The sequence below is a fragment of the Lepidochelys kempii genome, chromosome 6 (assembly GCF_965140285.1).
Source record: "Lepidochelys kempii isolate rLepKem1 chromosome 6, rLepKem1.hap1, whole genome shotgun sequence".
NCBI classification, from domain to species: Eukaryota; Metazoa; Chordata; order Testudines; family Cheloniidae; genus Lepidochelys; species Lepidochelys kempii.
The window spans coordinates 15965599-15980643 of NC_136385.1; the positions used below are offsets into that span (position 1 = coordinate 15965599).

A 15045-nucleotide genomic window follows, 5' to 3' on the forward strand; every position below is an offset into this window, starting at 1 on the left:
CACAACCCCTTGACCTCTGTTTGTGACCCCCAGGCTAGATCGGTCACAGTCCCAGAAGGTTGTAGGACGATGAGCGATGGGCAATAGCCAAGGAAAGTTGAGGCTGAAACATCAGGGGAAAGTTCTTGGCAGTTGGAGCAAGGGAGGTGGGTGGGCGGGGTGAGAGGCAGCTCCACCCTGCAGGCCGCTCGCTGCTGGCTCATGGGCTGAGTGGGAATGAAATCGGGAGCGTTACTGGGAACGTTCCCCCCGACTCTCTCTCTTGCAGCGTCACCATGAACGGAGAGACCATCGCTTGCTCTGGTGGCTGCCAGGCTGTCATTGACACTGGTACTTCTCTGCTGGCTGGGCCCCCTTCTGGCATCTCCAACATCAACTCCTACATCGGCGCCAGTGATGGCACGGTAAGGGCAGGGAGAGGGAGAGATGCTTCTAGAGGTGTCTGCTACACACGGATGTGATGCTCCATCTCTCTCATTGGAGAACCTAGTGCCCGAGACGTGTCTAACCTTTCCTCCGTGTGTTGCCTCCCTCCCTGCAGATCAGCTGCAATGCCATGAGCAGCCTGCCCAACATCGTCTTCACCATCAACGGCATCGAGTTCCCTCTGCCCGCCAGTGCCTACATCACTGATGTGAGTGTCCTGCTGAGAAAGCCGCCTCGGGGCCTCTTAGCCAGGGCTTGTGCCTGAGACCATTGCACTGAGCATGCTGGCAATTGCCCCCTACACAGCCGGCATGGGCCTGCAGGAGCATCACTGAGATGCAGCTCAGAGTCTGTCCCCAGTATGAGAGTGGGGTGGCAGAGAGCTCTTCCCACAAATGGATCCAGAAGGAGGGACGTCAAGATCAAGGCAGGCCCACAGTGAAAGTGACATACCGTAAGAGCAGCGAGGCGGCCTGTAGAGCTGGCCACCGTAGGAGATCACCAGGGCAGGGGCCTTACGGGGCTAGGAGAGAATTAAATGAGCAGCTACCCAAGCTGGGAGGCTAGATCAAGAGAGATCGCTGCCTCGTGCTCCAGGGCACGGGCATCTGGGCATCAGGAAGGATGTTCCTTCCCCATGATAAAGGTTTGCTTCCCTCTGGGGAGGAACAGCTAAACTGCTTTAACAGCACACAGCAACACCAGCTGGTAGGTGGGACAGGCAGTGGGGAAGCCCAAATCCACTTATAATCACAGCAGGATTTCTGGTGGCAGAATGTAATCGCTCCCTTTGGAATCTGGCCAGGAGTCTGGAGAGAGCGCGCTTTGCCTCCTCAAGGGATGAAAAGAAGTGATCAGGGCCTTGCTTTTCTTCCCACTTCACAGGCTGCACCCCTTAGCCTCAGGCTGAAGCACTGGGATTGTACTGAGGCCCAGATCCACAAAGGTACCTCAATGGGAGTTATGCCCCTAAATACATGTCAAGGGGTCATTGAAGTTCCAGCCCAATAACCCATGTCCCATTTTACCCTGGTGCAGAACTCAGGCTCTTGATCTTTGAAGGCATCGACCTCCCCACCACCTCTGGAGACCTCTGGATCCTCCGAGATGTCTTCATCCACCAGTACTACGTTGTCTTCAACAGGGCCAACAACTAGGTGGGCCTGGCCCCCGTGGCATAAACACAGCACCATCCCCGGGACACTGCCATGGAACCCTGACCCCGGAGAGTATTTGTTTCTCCAGAGCCCCAACAATGCGAGTCAGTCTAGTGACCCTTATTACTGCTGGGACCTTAATGGACACACACTTTTCCCCACCCAAACTCACCCTCTCGTCTCTAATCTTACCAACAGTAGAATAAAGGACTATAAGGGCATTGTAGTGAATTGTTTCTCTCTGGTGGGCGGGGTGACCCACATTCCACCAATGAGGCAGGAAGGGAACATTCTCATATCTTCTGCTGTGGCCCCCAATCTCAATCTGCAGCCTCCTGCTATGCCAGCCCTGAGCTCCCTCCACATGCAGCTCTCCCAATGTCCCTTCAACCTGACCCCAGCCTCTTGCTTTTCCAGCCCTGGCTCCCCACACACAGCTCTGCTGATGCCCCCTTACACTGACCTGTAGCTCCCACACTGCAATTCCATTCTTGTCCCACCCCATCCCCCACTATGCTAATGCCCCTCACTCCTGACCTGTTTGTTTTGTTACTTTCAACAGTATCTCATGAGATGGGCTTGGGGGCTGTCCATAAATTACATAACACAGCCATTTGGGGGTAAGGGCTGTGACAGGTACCACTGGAACTGGGGACCACTGCATCCTTTGACTCACCAGCCTGGGTTCCCTCTCACACTGTGCTGTGACAAGCTGCAGACCTGCTCCCAGTCCTACACTTCCACCAGCATTCACACAGGCGGGGACACACCCAGCTGCAGTTACATGCGGGCTCTCTGACCCGCCACTACATGAACCAACAGCTAGGATTTGCTGTGGGGCCAGGAGATGACCCAGTCCTTAGGCCAGCACAGAGGAAAGCCAGGGCTAGCATGAGGGCTGGGTCTATGAGGGGGCGGGGTCACATTCCGAGGTGTTGTTAGAGATGGGGCCAAAGCTAGGAGAGAGCAAGGACAGATTTCACTTCACTGGAGAAACTCAGGAATAGCCAGACTGGGTCAGAGGTGAGGTCCATTTGCCCAGTGTCCTGTCTTCTGGCACCAGCTGCTTGGAAGGAAACCCCAGAATGAAGAATTAGGAAATAACTACCCATGGCCTAAAGCAGGGGCAGTCAGAGTCCCATTTCCCAGCCACCAAGCAAGGGGCAAGGAGCGGCTCAAGCAAGGCACCCAAGGAAGGGCCGCAGCCCAGGGATCTCACAAACCACAACGATCAATGTAACTCGCCTGGTCCAAGGACCTTCACCCAGCTCTGCACAGAGGAGTTTTCTAAGCACATGGCTTGGCAGAGAAGCCAGTTTGGGAAGGTGCAACATGGTTTAGACCAGAACTGGTTCCACTCACTAACAGGAAGAGACCTTGGGAAAAGACCATTGTGCATCTTTCCGGGCAAGTCTGTTTAGCCCCTTTGGAAAGAGTCATAGTTTCTGTGTTGTCCCCAGACATGTAAACTCAAGGAAATTGGCCAGTACTCAGATACAACAAACAAGGCTGGAGGGAGAGAGCGGGGGTTAAGGCTGAGTCCTTATGACAGTGACACAGAGGAAAGGGAAGGGTCTGGTTCCCAGCTGTTCTAACAGGGCAGGGCTCACAGGGAATAGTAACATTAGGTTCAAACGCTGACGGCCTGTTTTGGTTTATGAGGCCTTCTATGCTTAGAGGAGTGAACACAAACTGCAGCGTAAGAAAGACAATCCTCTGGCTTCTCCGACTCTGGCCTATGGCGAAGGCATTGGATTGAGACCTAGGTTCAATCCCAGTCTGTGCTACAGACCTTGGGCAAGTCACTTTCCCTCTTTGTGCCTCAGTTCCCCACCTGTACAATGGGGATAATGATCCTCTCTTTGTCTGTTCAGCTTGGAAGCTCTCCAGTGCAGGGGCTGTCTAGCACCTAGCAAAAAGGGATCTTGACTATGGCCTCTGGCACTACTCCCATCCATGCAGAGCATTCCCCACTAGATGGCAGGAAGCAGCCAAATCTCCCTCCCAGACCGGGGAAGCCAGCATACCAGCCACAGCCCGCCACCCACACCAAGAGAAGGGGTAAATCAGGAAGCTGCCAGAGCTACCAGGACACCTAACAAGAGCCAGCCAGGAGCATGGCACTTCCTAAAGTTTGTTCCATGCTGTAGCCGTGTCAGGTTGCAGGCCTGATAATCATAATATTTGCTGCTGTTTCTGTAGATGAGCCCCTGCATATTCATCAGATATTTAGATCAGGGCACTGAGTCACTGGAATAGAAGCTCCATGATTTCTAGACCTTCAGCCTGAAGAGGGCCACCTGTGGGAGGCGATATGGTACACACAGCATCACCCAGACAGGGAGCTGAAGGGAAGAGGCATCAGGGATAGATTCCTTATTCTGAATTGAAGGTCCCAGGACAGAGAAGACCTCTATCCCCAGGTCCAATAATCTGTTCCAGCCCTGACCTGGAAGGGTTACCTCAAAAGCTGGGAGAAAAGAGAGGATTGGATCTCAGGTTTGTCTAATGAGATAAAGGGGCACAATTAGTGCCCCTTATGATTAATTTGTCTGACAATGTGGGCCCCTGTCCCACCAGGGTCTGGGCGTGAGACCTCTCCCCTCCCCACTCATCTGACATGGGGTCACCAAAACATCCATCCCTTCACTTGGTCCCAGACTGTACCCAGGAGACTAGAGCTGGAAGCCTATGCTAATCCCAATAAAAAGCCCTGGTTGGTGGGCCAAGGAACGTGGCGTACAAGGCCATGGCAGCAAAAGCAGGAGGTTATCATGTCACTCTCTCACTGCTGGGACCCTGCATTCAAATCCCATGCTATGCCACAAACCACACTGAGTTGGGGTTGGGTCATCACAGAGCTGCCATCCTCCACTTATACCACTAGTAGAATTCATTGTAGAGTGCAATACTATTGGTTATGATCAGCCACCTTTGGTCAGAAGAGGTTACGGTATGGAAGTGGAAGGGGAGCTGCAGGTCAGGAATGAGGAGCAAATGTGTGTGTGTCAGGCCCGAGGGCTGGAATAGCAGGGGGGCCTGTGAGTCAAGCTGAAGGGGCATCAGCAGAGCTGCTTGGAGACCCAGGACAGGAATAGCAGGGGGTTCTGTGGGGCAGGAGTCCCCGTGTATCCTGTGTGCTTGCATTGCCTTCTGGGTGGGACTCTTCATGCCAGCAGACTTGCTGGAGGCAGGCAGAGTGACTACGCTGGATAGGCCGGAATCACCCTGAAATTGGGCGTGGTGGCCACTAGGCGTGTGCATTAGCTGTTTGAAGGTACTTGGGAGATTTCCATTGTGGGCATGCAGCCTGGCCACCCAGAATCCCTCTCTGAGAGTGGAACCAATGGAAACGCAAGGGGAGGAGTTCAGCCACAGGAAGAATGGGAGCCAGACTGGAGGACTCAGTGGTGGAGCGGCACAAGCACTAGAAGGGTACACTGTCAGGATGGCGTTGCAGGAATTAAACCCATCCCACTCCCCCAAGCGGAGAAGAGGCAGAGGAGAAGGGCTGCAGGCTGTGCACATGGCAGAGGCTCACAGGGAGCTTGAAGAGACTGTGGGACACTAGCGCTTGTTTCCCAGGCTCTAAGGAGACAGCCAGTGGTGTAGTGGAGCTGGAATGTGCTGGAACACCATTTCCGTACTATCCACCCTCCACAGCACACCCCTTTGACCCTCCTCACCCCTCAGCCCCTAGGTTAGGGCTGCATTCAGCCCCCTGCATGTGAGGGCAGGAGCAGAGAGCAGCATGGGGGCAGGGGTAGAGAGCCAGGCCAGTGGGGATCTCTGGCATTCCAGTACCTTCCAGCTCCAGGACTACACTGCTGTCCATGGCCCGCCCTACAAAGGGTCCGGACACCATTCCACAGAGACTGAGCAGGGTAAACCCTCCCCCACAAGAGCCATTCGGGAGCCTACATATGTGTGTGCCCATAATTATATTGCAGTAGCGTGCTGTGGTAGTAACAAAGAGTAAAACTTGGGGGGAATCCCCTGAAAGGGTTGGCTTTAACAGTTGCTCTTGACAATAGTCACGGTTGTTCAAGACTTAAGTAAACATATGCATTCACAGAGAAAGAGAGAGAGATTTAGGCCACGTCTACACTTAAAACAGTACAGTGGCACAGCTACAGTGCTGCAGCTACATCACCTGTAGCGCTTTGGGGGAGACACTACCTACGGCCGACGGGAGGGGTTCTCCTGTCACTGTCATAAATCCACCTCCCCGACAGGCAGTAGCTAGGTCGACAGGAGAATTCTTCTGCCCACCTAGCACTGTCTAAATAGAACTTAGGTCAGCTTAACTACATTGCTCAGGGGTGTGGATTTAGCTGGGTCGATCTAATTTTCTAGCGTAGATCAGTGCTTAGTAAGCATTTGCTTTTAGAGACTGTCCCACTGTCCCAGCAGAGACTTAATTCTATGTAAAATAAAGCTCAATCAAAGTGTTGCCGGCACCCAGTGCCGAGAGGCTGAACAACAGCTTGAGTTGGTTCGTTACCCGGTGTGCTACACCCAATAATCACAACGGGGTGGAGAAGCAGAAAAGTTTATTTGAAGCTTCAAAAAGGTACAGGGAGAATACAATCTCAAATCCTGCACAACAGAGCAGGAAGTTACACAGGCTTTTATACATCCTTTTTCCCAGCATACTTATCCAATAGCAAGCTGCTCCAAGTATCCATATAGCCAGCCAATCCAGTTCCCAGCTAGTTCCCTGATTCTCTGTATCATTTGTTAAACTATACATAAAGCTGCTTTATTCAGCATTGTTCTTCCATATCTCCCCTGTTTGGCCTTGCTTAGTTTCAGGCAGTCTGACTCTGCAACATACTGTTGCAGATTCTCAGCATAACTGCTGTGTGTGCCTCCAGGCGGGGGGGCCAAGGACACTTGGGCCTAGCACACAGAGCTGCTGCGAGTGCCTCCAGGCAGGAGGGGGTGGGGCAAGGACACAGGGGCCTAGTGCGAGGGGGCTTCATCGACACTTGTGGTCTTCCATCCCCTCGAGTTACCTAGTGGCCATGCCCCAGTGTTCCCAACAAAAGTCTTGAGAAGACTAAACTCTGAACATTAAGCAGGGGAGGAAGAGGGGAGCTAATGTCAGGATGTTCCCCTCCCCCCTGCTCCTGCACCCCACTTACCCCATCTTCCATAGAGTAGGGGAACACATGACAGGGCTCAGGAGGGAGGGAGCTTGCTGGCAGCAGCTGCAGTCTCAGCAAGCTGATCTAATTAACAAGGCAGTGTAATTAAGAGTAGGGTCAGATACTTAAAGGGGCAATGCACATATCTCTCACACACACAGGGTGTGTGTCTCTGTCTCTGTCTGCGAGATTGTCTTCCCTCCCTCCATTCCTGATGCCTTGTAGAGTGTGAGAGTTAACCCTTGAGGGCTCAGCCAATTGCTAGTTCATCATTTAGCAGTAAGGCATTCCCTGGGAAATATCCCACCCTCTGACTCCTCCACCTCAACCTCAACCAAGCTTCACAATCATCATTGCTGTGTACCAGTATTAAATTGTTTGTTTAAAACTTATACTGTGTGTGTATATACATAGATAATATAGTCTTTTGTCTGGTGAAAAAAATTTCCCTGGAACCTAACCCCCCCATTTACATTAATTCGCTTAACATTGTTTCTCTTAAAGTTGCATTTTTCAGGAACATAACTGCAGCGTTAAGGGAGGAGCTACTGTACTGACTAAATTTGAGGAACACTGCATGCCAAAAAGGAATGAGACCTTTGAGAGACACAATTTTTTTACATGCCTGCAAAAAATCGATTATATCATAGAGCAATATGTCACATAATTAAGGAAACTCAGTAAAATCTGCAACTTTGGTGAGTTGACTGGTCAGAGATAGAATCATTTGTGGCATTAAAGACAAAGTGTTAAGAGAAAGACTGCTCTGTGAAGGAGACTTGTCACTTTGGATGGGCTATTACCAGCAGGAGAGTGAGTTTGTGTGTGTGTGGGGGGGGGCGGAGGGTGAGAAAACCTGGATTTGTGCTGGAAATGGCCCAACTTGATGATCACTTTAGATAAGCTATTACCAGCAGGAGAGTGGGGTGGGAGGAGGTATTGTTTCATGGTCTCTGTGTATATAATGTCTTCTGCAGTTTCCACAGTATGCATCCGATGAAGTGAGCTGTAGCTCACAAAAGCTCATGCTCAAATAAATTGGTTAGTCTCTAAGGTGCCACAAGTACTCCTTTTCTTTTTGTGAATACAGACTAACACGGCTGTTACTCTGAAACTTTAGAACAAGCTCTCCAGATATGCAGGGCAGCAGAAACTGTGAAAACACAAGCCAGAGAGCTGAATCCACCAGAGGGAGCTATCTGTGTACTAAGTACAAAAGCATATAGCCAGAATAAGTCAAATCAAAGAGTGGAACTACTCACGATGAAAACCAGTGCAAGGGGGAAGGCTGAGTACAGACGGTCATGGGGAAGGTGTGGATCACAGCATGGCCCCAAACACTGTGTTGTCTTTGGGAAACTGTCATAAATGTGGGGGAAATAATGATTTTGCAAAATGCAGCAGATCTCAAATGCAGAAAAGTCAAGAACAATGAGGAGTACAGTGGCACCTTTAAGACTAACAGATTTATTTGGGCATAAGCTTTCGTGGGTAAAAAACCACTTCTTCAGATGCAAGACTAACACAGTTAGTGCACACAGACTAACACAGCTACCCCTCTGATACTAGAAAAGTCAAGCACATTCAGTTGAAAACGACCTGGTTGGGGAGTTTTTCATAGATGTACTGGAATCTAGAAAGCCTGATGAGAGGGACTGGATACTACTTGTGACAGTGAATGGAACAATTATTCCACTGAAGCTGGACACAGGAGCTCAGGTTAATATTCTGTCAGAACAAGATTATGAGAGACTGAAAATAAGACCAACCTGGGACCAACAAAAATAAAAGTAACTGGTTATTCTGGAACAAATATACCAGTGAAGGGGAGGTGCGTTGCTAGCATCAACCATAAAAACACTGTGTGCAGGCTCCTGTTCACTGAAGTGCCAAAGAAGGTGACACCAATTTTAGGCCTGGCTGCGAGCGAAAAACTCAATCTGGTAAACCAGGTGTTCTCACTAAATGATCATACTGAACCTGGTTATGAGGCACTGTTTTGGGAATATCATGATTGGTTTCAAAGGTTGAGTTGCTTGCAGGGTGAACATATAATCCAGATAAACAAGCAGGTCCCTCCAGTTATCCATCCATTTCATAAACAAACTAGAGAAATACAACCTAGATGGAGCTACTATAAAGTGGGTCAAAACTGGTTGGAAAACCATTCCCAGAGAGTAGTTATCCATGGTTCACAGTCATGCTGGAAGGGCATAACAAGTGGGGACCCGCAGGGATCAGTTCTGGGTCCGGTTCTGTTCAATATCTTCATTGATGATTTAGATAATGGCATCATAGAGAGTACACTTATAAAGTTTGCAGATGATACCAAGCTGGGAGGGGTTGCAAGTGCTTTGGAGGATAGGATTAAAATTCAAAATGATCTGGACAAACTGGAGAAATGGTCTGAAGGAAATAGGGTGAAATTCAATAAGGACAAATGCAAAGTACTCCATTTAGGAAGGAAGAATCAGTTGCACACATACAAAATGGGAAATGACTGCCCAGGAAGGAGTACTGCGGAAAGGGATCTGGGGGTCATCGTGGACCACAAGCTAAATATGAGTCAACAGTGTAACACCGTTGCAAAAAAAGTGAACACCATTCTAGGATGTTTAAGTATGAGAAGTAATTCTTCTGCTCTACTCCGTGCTGATTTGGCCTCAACTGGAGTATTGTGTCCAGTTCTGGGCACCACATTTCAGGAAAGATGTGGACAAATTGGAGAAAGTTCAGAGAAGAGCAACAGAAATGATTAAAGGTCTAGAAAACATGACCTATGAGGGAAGATTGAAAAAATTGGGTTTGTTTAGTCTGGAAAAGAGAAAACCAAGAGGGGACATGATAACAGTTTTCAACTACAGAAAAGGTTCTTAGAAGGAGGAGGGAGAAGAATTGTTTTTCTTATCCTCTGAGGATAGGACAAGAAGCAATGTGTTTAAATTGCAGCAAGGGAGGTTTAGGTTGGACATGAGGAAAAACTTCCTAACTGTCAGGGTGGTTAAGCACTGGAATAAATTGCTGAGGGAGGTTGTGGAATCTCCATCATTGGAGATTTTTAAGAGCAGGTTAGACAAATATCAATTTTATAAATTCACTACATATATAGGATGAAAGATAGGATATGTTACCTTGACCTTCATTTCCATAACGTACAATGTGATTTGCTAGAAATGGATCGAATTCTGCGACAACCTCAAGGGCTATAATGTAATTGCCGTGGTGATCCAAATTTTTCCACCTTATGTCTAAATGCAAGTCCTCTGCTTGAAAGTTTCTTTACCACTACTACAATCCTCTTCAACACATTTCTCCAATAAATAATGTCTTCTTCCATTTGAAATTTTAAATTCGTATCAATTCTTCCGGATATCTCGCCTCTCTTCACCACTGTCAGTGCACACGTTTTATGTTCAGTCGAATTTTCATGTTCACATAGTCGAGCTGATATGTTTTTCCAGCCATGGAATCCACTCGTCGCCAGACTAGAGATCCCTCTGAATAATCGACATGGGGCCCAAAACACGGCTCCTTTGCTCTCCAAATATACAAGATATTGCTGTGGCTTTACTTCACCGTTTAAAAGATGTCATTCAAACACATTTTTTGTTAGAACATGCATTTTATCAGTATATTCTTTTTGAGTTAGTAAAATCACTATCAATATTCGCAAAAAGAAAAGGAGTACTTGTGGCACCTTAGAGACTAACCAATTTATTTGAGCATAAGCTTTCGTGAGCTACAGCTCACTTCATCGGATGGTGTTTAATACCATGGGTTGATAAATACTCAATTGTAGCATCATTCAATATCCATTCGGCCGGGTCGTCACTTATGGTAGATATTTCAATGTCACATTGAATTTCTGATTGACATGATTCACAAATCTCTGCAGTATTGTCAAAGATATCCAGATCAACATGATAAGCGGTAGTCTCTGATATGCTCGTATTTGGAGCATTTTCTTCAACACTAACCGCAACCGGAATTTCTTCCTTAGATTCAATATGTACTTTAATCACATCAATATTTTCAATATCAACACCAATATTTCCACTTTTTACTTCACTGCTACTTTCAAGTATTTTTTCTGTCTCTCTGTTGGCACTAACTGATACAACAAAGGAATCCATTTTGCGCATTTTTGCTGTCATTTCATTTTCCCTTTCTTTCTTTTGTATAGAATTTTTTTTGAACTGAGAACTACTTAATTTCTTCCTTCCGGTCATATTGTTAATGCTTAGGATTGTCGTGAGCATGTTCTTTACTAAAGGGCGTCGCGCCGTCGTGGGTGGTTTCAATGCGCGCTGTGGTTGGTAGAATCGCGGCGCATGGCACTGATGCCACGATTACAAAAATGCAGCTATTAAAAATTTGCCGCCCCTGCAAATTTGCCACCCGAGGCCTAGGCCTTGTCGGCCTAGGTGATACTATGCCGCTGACAGGGAGGAATGTGTTTTAAGGGTTACAGAACTGACTTTTGTTGGGGACATTATTTCCAACAAAGGTGTACAACCTGATTAGATGAAGATTTCAGCCACTGAAATGATGCCATGTCTGCAGTCAAAGAAAGATGTCCAACAGTTCCTGGGAATGGTTAATTATTTTGGAAAATTCATCCGTAATCTATCTACCAAAGCAGCGGCTTAGAGAACACTCCTAGAGAACAAAATTGAATGGTGTTGGGGTGCAGAACAGGAGGCATCGTGGGAAGGTTTAAAACAACAACTGATAAAAGAGACAGTGTTGACGTTCTATGCACCAGGAAGGCCTATTTAAATCTCAGCAGAAGCTTCACAGTCTGGCATAGGTGCAGTGATTTTACGGAAGCATAAGGATTGTTGGCAACCAGTGGCATATGCATCCAAATCACTGTCTGAGGCAGAAACCAGATATGCACAGATTGAGGAGGAGCTTTTAGGAATATTGTTGGCCTGTGACAGGTTCAATCAGTATATTTGTGCCCAGACAGTGGAAGTTGAAATGGACCACAAGCCCCTGATAGCGTTATTTAACAAACCGCTAAATGACTGTACCTTAAGGATTTAAAGAATGATGATAAAGCTGTAAAAGCATGATGTGGTTGTGACCTACACACCCGGTAAATTCATGTTCACTGCAGATGCACTTTCCAGGATGGTGACTCCCACTACGAAACCAGAGCATAGGCGCCGACTTCCCCTCTTTCCCATGGGTGCTTGGCCCCCCGTCTACTCCCTGAAAGACCTGAGACTTGCTAACCTGCCTGGAGAAAGGCTATTGAGGAAAGTGAATGGTAAAGATTCACTCCAGAGTGATGTGCTGGTAACCTCTCCTCTCTAGATTGTTGACACACTGGGTTTATGGTAACACACTAGATGGGTTGAGAATATAATGTGTGTGTTATTAGATAGCTGTTAGCTGTTTTATATTCGTATATAAGAACTACTGAGTTTTTGTTGTTGTTTTTTAAGGGGGAAGATGTAGAGATATGTTTGTGGAAGATTGTCATTTAGAGAGGCTCCCCCATAAGGGACAGTATTATGAACACAGGTATTTAGAGATGTGCCCTGGAAACTGGGGTGGAGAACACTGTGTCGCTTTGTACAGCAGTTCACCACAGAAGCTCCCTAGTTTGTTTTATCAAAGGTTTTATCCTTTCTCATTCACTGGTTTGTTGTTTAATGAACCCCAATATCATTACATAGGATGCATCTGATTCTCCCCATCACTCCCCCTAGGTCAGAGGCATTGTGGACACCAGCCAGATCTTTGGTCTGAGCAAGACCGAACCCAGCTACTTAAGCTCCTTTGCCCCCTACGATGGGATTTTGGGTCTGGCCTTCTCCAACGTCTCGTCCTCTGGAGCCACACCAGTCTTTGAGAACATGATGACCGGGGGTTTGGTGTCCCAGGACCTCTTCTCTCTCTACCTGAGCTCATAAGTCAGGGCTGGAAACAGCCCATCTGTCTACAGCAAGATTCACATTCCTATACCGCCTCTCACAGAGCGATCCCTGCGATGTTTGCATCAGAATTCCCAAACACAGCCACCTCTGGGGTGGAACGTGGCAGCCATTCTGTGCTTGTGCCATATGTTTTGGGGAGCAGAAGTGAATGACGATATCTCTAATAACAACTGCAGGGGAAATTAACATTAGGAAGAATCTAGTTACTAGCTATGACTGGAAAATGGGTCCCCCCCGCCCAAGAAAATTTCTATTTTCCAGCAAAAAATCAAAAACTGAAATAATTCAGTTTGGAAATATTGCCCTGGTGCTTGGTGGGAGTTTGAATGGGGGTGTCTCCTGCTCCCAGTCTCCTGTATAGGCTGGAGTCCCTGGTCAGACTACACTGCTCATGGTGCCCCACTGTCCGACCTCATGGTGGAGGAAGGGTGTTGCGTGATGTGAAATGCACCAGTCTGACTCTCTCCTCCATTGAAGTGTTTGTCATTCTCTCTTTAGCCAATAATTCATGCATCTTCCCTGACTCTCCTCTCTCCCTTCTCGTGATGTTCAGTGGCATCGACTCATCTTACTACTCTGGGAGCCTGAACTGGATCCCTCTCTCCTACTGGGAAATCACCATGGACAGGTATCGCCCACCCCTTGGCCATTCCACCTGCGGGCTATTGGAAGACAGGTCAAATGTTAATGAATTGTACATCGGAGCCAGGGGAAGCTCAGCTTTCAGAGTCTAGACAAAATGAGAGACAATGGAGCCACAAAAACACCTTCCATGGAGCCATAGGAATGGGACTCCCCTGCTAGGTTAGGTCAGGTCAGTGATTCTCAACTTTGTTCATACCAGCACCCCCTCCCATCTGTCCAGCTCTGCTTCGCAGTATGGGAAGGGCAGGGTAGCTGGGACCGTCAGTCCCAGAAGGCTGTAGCATAAGGAGCGACGGGCAGTAGCCACGGAAGAAAACGTCTAGGATGAGACATCAGAGCAAAGTTCTTGGTAGTCATAGCAAAGGGGCAGTGGGGCAGCTCCACCCTGCAGGTTTGTCCCTGGCTGCTTGTGGGCCGAGTGGGGATGAGATCAGGAGTGTTCCTGAGGACATTCCCCTGACTCTCTCTCTCTTCCAGCATCACCATGAATGGCCACCTGATCTCTTGTGCTAATGGCTGGCAGGCTATTGTCGACATCGGCACCTCTGTGCTGGCGGGGGCCCTCACGGCCATCTCCAAAATCCTGCACTGCGTTGGTGCCCGCGGGGACTCCAGCAACCTGGTCAGGTCAGGGAGGAGGGATGGGTGTTTCTAGGGGCATCTGCTACACACGCGTGTGGCCGAACCCCTGATTCCACTGCCACTGCCCACAGGCTGCACCCAGCCAGCATAGGGATCAGCTGGGTCACTCTGCAGATTCCCTGGTGCTTCCACCCACTGGTAACCCACAGGAACACAGGGGAGGTCACCGTCCCCAGCATGTGGCCAGGCCAAATATAGAATCCGGGACCGTCTGAGCTGACAACATTGGTCCTTTGGTTCAATCTGCAGAGCCTCAGGCTTTCAGAGCCAGAGGTTCAATCCCTGGAGAGGATCCAGTCAGGCAGTGACCCAGCTCATTTAGATCCCACTGCTAATCACATGCAGCTTTCCCTTGTTGGAGAGTTGAGTGCTGAAGCCGTGGCTAACCTGGCTCCTGGATGTTGCTTTTCTCCCTACAGATCAGCTGCAGCGCCAAGCACACCCTGCCCGACATCATCTTCACTATCAATGGCATTAGGTTCCCTCTGCCCGCCACCGCCTACATCCGCCAGGTAAGTATCTACGTCGGGGCCTCTCAGTAAGGGCTTGTGCCTGAGGCTGCAGGACCGTCACTGAAATGCAGCACAGAGTCTGGCCTTAGCATGGAGGGAGGGGCAAGGAGCTCTCCCCCAAAGAGACTGCACAGGCGGCCTGTAGAGCTGGCTGCCCCAGGAAATCACCATGCCAGGGGGCTTACTGGGATAGGAGAGGGGTTAAATGAGCAGCTACCCCAGCTCGGAGGCTAGCTCAAGAGAGTTCACTGCCTCGTGCTCCAGGGCTTGGGCAAGTGGGTTTCAAGAATGAGTCGTCTTCCCCCCGGACAGAACTTTTCCCCTCTCTGGTGTGGAACTGGTGAGCTGTTTCAAAAGGCATGGAAAAGCAGAGAAGAAGCCCCAGTCCAATCATAATCACAGGGGGGTTAGGGGAGCAGAATATAATTGCTCCCGTTAGAATTTGCCTAGGCCAGTGGGGAGAGCACCTTCTGTCTTACCAAGGGATTTTGAAGGAGGAGAAGTGGTTGGTGTGGAGCTGGGAACTATATCTCCAAGTGGTTTAGTTTCCTAGACAGAACAGCTG

At 48.8% G+C, this 15045-nt stretch overlaps 1 pseudogene; it reads left to right on the top strand.

Annotated features, from left to right (window-relative positions):
* Window positions 1-15045, top strand: part of LOC140913272 (pepsin A-like) — a 39975-nt pseudogene that overhangs the window by 12724 nt on the left and 12206 nt on the right.